The following is a 5828-nucleotide window of genomic DNA, read 5'->3' as shown; positions in this document are numbered from 1 at the left end:
GGTTTTAGTTTACTTGTATATTATTGTATTTTTGATAAGCCTACCCCCAAGATTTCCCAGGAAGCATAAATTGACTTGACAGCAGTAGGTAGTTGGTTCGGGGAGGAAAAATTTACCTATATAAGGCTTTTTGGTAGCCTTACTAAACCCCATGTTCTCCCCTTATATATACCTGATAAATTGTTAGCTTGGGAATTGGCTTATCAAATAACAGTGGAAGGGACATCCAGAACCCTTAGGGATTCAAAGAAACACATGTGGCCTATCTTTCCCTTACGATGTGGCATTTTCACTTTACATGACTACAAGCATGCAGAGAAAGAGGCAGAAAAGATTCAAATGCTGAATCTTGCCACAATTCCTAACAGGAAATATGATCCAAGACAGGTTGCTTATAATGTCACATCTCAAGCTAAGCTTGCTAAATTTGATCATGAAGTGGATGTCTTCGATGATTTATTTAACTCAGTTGAATGATTACTTCAGGTTAAAGGATTGGCCAGGATCAAGTATGAAGATGAAAGGTTATAAACGTTTAGTAGGCTTAGAGATGAGAGGTTGCAAACTCTGCCTTTAGACCTATTAGCCACAACCCCTATAGTTCAGCCATCCAATCAAACTGAACAAAAAGCTACTGGTAAGACTCCTGTACTGGAAAAAATCTCCGAGAAAGAAAAAACACCAGAGAAAGAACACGAACAAGGAAAATGTAGTGAACTCATTGATTCAGACATTCATATTGATCCCAAACTACTCAAAGAATGGCAACAGTTTGACTTAACCATAAGCAATACTGAGAGCCTACAGGGATTTAACACACTTGAAGTGACAACTGGTCATAAGATAGCAACTAATATAGTTCCAACTGAAGGAACTAGTGGCCCACCCATGACTCAAAAGGATGTAGAGATGATTCCAGAGAATCCATTCGATGAAATTGTTCTACATGTAGAAGAAATACCACCTTTGGATGTCTTCTACAGCCCTAAGCATATGGATGTAATAAAGAGACAAAGGAAAAAGAGAAAACTTGATCAATCTTCTCTTTTTCCTGCACAGATGGAGATAACTAATGTGGTATGATGAGAGGAAGTCAACCCTTCCGAAGATCTTACCAAACTCTCTCAGTATGCTGGAGCATACACAACAGCTACTATGGACAAGGCATCAGAAGTCAGCAATTTGCTTAAAGAAAAGGATCAAGCAATCGTTTCACTGGAGACACAGGTACATGAGAAGCAGCAGAGGATAGAGCAGTTAGAACTGCAGTTAGCAGCACAGAAGCAGTCAAACGACCAATTAAACGGGAAACTGCTGAAAGAGAAATAGATGATAGATCAACATGCAGTTCAAAAGCAAAGGGAAATATCTCAAGCTCTGAACAAGCTGAAGTCAATGAATGAATAGTTAAGCAAATAAAAAATGAACAAATCGCTCAACTGTCACTGCAAATAGAAAAGTTCAAAGGATTTCCTCAAGTGGAAGAATTCAAATCATAGGCTCTCCAAATTACTAAAGCACTATCTAATCAGTTGAGCTTGTTATGTAATAATATGTCTCTTGTTTTTCCATTATGTGAAATTTCCTCGTCTATGATTGATAAGTCAGTCAATGCGAGACAAAAATTGGAGCAAGTAGTTGAAACATTAACAGATTTTCTCTCTTGGCAAGAAACCAAGGAAGGAAAAGCTGCAAATCTGCCCCAATTTCTGGAATCACTCAAGGAAATCCTATTCCTTGAGTGGCAATCACAACTGATGAAAGTAGAAAGGGCAACATCAAGATGTAGATCGACGACTAGTAATCTGGTTGAATTGATTAATGATACTCTTTATTTGTTAAACTTAATTTCAGAATGTTCTCCAGGGAAACTACCATCGGTGAAGGCATTGGAGCAGAAATGGAAACAGGAATTAGAAAAGAAGGAAAGATTGATCGCGAGCATTCAAACTTTAACATGGGAAACCTTTTGGTTCTTCCTTGTTAAACCACATAGTCAAAGGATAGCGATGAAATGCCTTACCGATGCAATCAGTTACATGATTCCCGAAATAATTGATGCCACATATACTGTCCAGTTACATTCGCACATGAGTCATCCTCCAGAACTGCAACCGATGCTCGCCATATGCCAACTCAAGCCAAAATATAGTCAGTCGAAACAATGAGCTATTCTCACCGACTGCAAGCACGCCTATTTTGGGAAGATTTTCATATATTTGTGATTTGGTTATACCAGCGCACAACATTTTTATTTCATAGTTAGTTAGTTTAGATAGTATTTATAGACCCTTTCATGTTTTTAGAAAAGGTCTTCAAATTTTGTATTAAGACTAGATCGGAGGTTGCACTACTGTGCTTCTGATATATATTTTTATAAAACTGGACCCGAATTCTGAGTTTTAATAAAGAGTACTTTTATGTGATATGCACTATTGCTTTTTTGTAAAAGTATTTCCAAGTTGAAAGGCGGAATCTGAATGCGGTTGATATCGGACGGGATTCAAATCACATATGGTACTACTATCTATGTCTTTGCTTCATTCTTTTATATGAATCGACATTTATTCATTTTCCTATCATTGATATATGTATGTGCTTTCACAATAGTTCTTTGGCTTATCACTATTGAATGTTTAAGGGTTGTTATTCGTCATTCATATTTATGTAAATGGTATATAAAGAATATTGTAATAATGTTTTAATTATTACTTTTTTCAACTATTTGAACAAAGTAATTATCATATTGTTGTGGGAATAAATTCCCCTAGGGTACTTGGGTGGATACCCTAGAAGACTGGAGGTTATCTATACAGAGAAACACACATTCCATACAGCCATAATGCTAATATAAGCAAACTCTATGATAGGGGTGTATATGAGGTCCTACGTTTGAGAAGAGCCTTCCAGGGTCCAAACCCTTCTTGGAGTTCCTTTTCTCCTTCAACCTGCAAAACAATCAATTCTAGAAAGTACAACAGTATATGGACTAAACATCATAAAGAAACCATCTTCATGTTGTAAAGAAAGGTAGTTAGTTATGCAAATAAACGACCATTCATACATGAATCATGACATGAACACCATTAACATGGAGAGGATTTATATCGGGAAAAAAGACATGTGTTTCTTTTATTATAGACAAATAAAGTACAGAAATGAATAATTTCACCTGATTCGTCCTTTCGTAGGCTCCAAGCAGAACTGTCCTCTAGATTCGTCCAGTCTCAAGCCTTTAACAAACTCCTTCCATGACTTACTCCATGATATCTCAAGTAGTATGAAGACATAAATACACACAAGGAAACAAGGGTTTCCTGTAAAAATGGGGGAAGTGTAGGAAGCACTAGGATCTTTAGACCTAGTCAGGGAAATCTCAGCATAACAATCTTTCTCTCTCTTCTCTCCTCCCTTTAGGCCTTCCCATTGAAACATTATATACTTCTCCCAAAGTATTTTTTTAGTTGGGAATTCATTGGGAATAGTTGGGCCATGGGCACTAACAGGTAATCAACAGTTGAAACCCATGATCTCCGCCTGAAATTAAGGAGATTTATATTTTTTACGTGTTTTAGTACATATACGCGGGTTAGGTATACACAGACCCGTGTATACATGCATTTATCTCAGGGCAATGTCGCGTATAGGGAACAAAACACTGTTTTTTAGATTTTGGGACCAAGTCTGGAAGGAGGTGTTGCCCTAGGCCATAAGTGGAGCTTCACAAACCTCAAGAGTGAGATTTTGAGCTATAACAGATGCCCCCTAATATATGAGGTCAGAAGGGGTACATGATGGCCGAAATATATTAAGCAAGTTCATGGAAAGGAAATCTATTGAAAACTGAGAAGGACTTCCCCAGAGTTCAGCCTGCCAAGCCACAAAAGGAGATCAGAAAGAAACACTGTCTGAGGCGGGCATACCCATGCTCAGAAAAAGTACAGCATGTCCGCATATCAAGTACAAGCGGATCCACTAAGTATACAAGTATAAATGACTGGAAAATACATAATGGATCATATGATCATAAATGAACAAGTAAATGTCGGATATCACATATAAGACTGTCAATGATGCTGAAGAATGAAGCGGATCACTGATATCAAAGACTGATCTCGAAAAGTACCAAATGAACATGATGGAATAAGATGGTACTACACTGCAAACTCAGGTGCTAGCATATAAAATGTCGCCATGAATGACTGCAACATATAAGGTGGAGTGGTATCAACTAGCAGCAACAGGAGTAACTGTCAAGTGAACCAATGAACTTTGATACAACTTGAGGTCTTCACCGACCACCGTGGTACATTTCTACATCATGGGAATAAATGATCTGAAGCCGACCATGTGAGAAGTCGTTTGATTACCGGTCATTGATGTATACCATTAACAAACACGAGACCACTCACCGATAATGATGATGAGCGTCAAGGTACCTAGTACAATCTAACAAGTGTGAATAGATGAGCCGGAGTCGAACACCTGTAAGAATCTATCAATCAGGAGACGATGATGGTTTCCCACTGTCGATAGCGAAGGATCTACCACTAATGACTGCAAACCCCAAGGTACTGATAAATGGACTCTAGATCTTTGCCCCAGAGCAATGAGTCGAAGTCGATAGGGAAAGATCTGCTAGAAGGAAGGCATTAAATCATCCTTCATCAATCTAGCACGAGTGTAACCCATAGGCCAATAATGTGGAAGGAATCGGACGAAAAAGATGTAGTAACCCAATCGAAGTATGTTTCTGGCGTACAGAAGATGTGGCTAGCGCACGGAAGAAACCCTCTGAAGCAACCAATAATGAAAGCTGACACAGAGGCATGGTATCCACCAATAGGGTCAAATGGAAACCAAGGTATTGCACGAATCCCAATGTGTGATAATCTAAGCTGATGTCGAACACAAGGGAAACCACTCAGTCAAAGACCCATGATACTAATCGATGCTGAGCACAAGGTGACCTATCAATAATGAAAATAGGGCCACGGTGCAGCTCTAGGCCTGTCCTCAGAGCAAGATGTCGTCGTCGATAAGGACAAGACCCGCCAGCAAGAAGTCAATGGAGACCTTCTCAAACCGGCACGACTAAAGGACCAATATAACTGATGTGATGATAGACATGATACTGACAACCAGGGATGGCCGACTGAAAAATGAGTCAAGAGACACCGCAGAGAGGCCGACTCAGGCTAACTTCCCTTGAACAAAAGCACGACTCAGTGAGACTATGTGGCAGCATATGATGACTCTATATAAGCTCGTTGTGCAGGAGGCACAAACAAACCCTCCATGTGATTGGAAGAGATAACCAATCGGGGGAGAACTGACTCAATAACAATGTTAAGGCATACCTAAGTCAAACTAAATCCGGCCCAAACGGAGGAGACTTTGTTTTGAGTGCTTTGTTCAAGGGCGACACGACTGACTCTAGCTGCCAACAATAAATGGAAATAATGTCCTGTTCCCGCTCTTTTTGGAATATATAATTTTTTTGTCTTTTTATTTAAGCTAGAAAAAGAATAAAATAATGCTATAGTACAGTGGAAAGAATGAGTGTCAGTGAAGCAGATGATCTAGTTCCTGGGATTGGAACAATCCTATGCTCAATGCAGGGAGGTGAAAACTGGTCAAAGACACTCAAAGGTGTGTTCCTTCCACGGGTCAAGGTGTGTCAAGTTGCAGAAGTCAAAGGTATGCAAGGTTGATTTTGCAGTCGTCATGGTAAAAAGTTGGCTTAAACACGAGTCTAAGTGAAGCTGGATCAAGGCCAAAAGGCACAAATGGTCAACATGCAATGCAGTAGTACAACTCAACACAAA

Source organism: Pinus tabuliformis, chromosome 5_1, assembly GCF_031772625.1.
Source record: "Pinus tabuliformis cultivar Carrire ecotype Pingquan chromosome 5_1, CPIR1, whole genome shotgun sequence".
Classification (NCBI taxonomy): Eukaryota; Viridiplantae; Streptophyta; class Pinopsida; order Pinales; family Pinaceae; genus Pinus; species Pinus tabuliformis.
Note: the sequence above shows the minus strand (reverse complement) of the source record.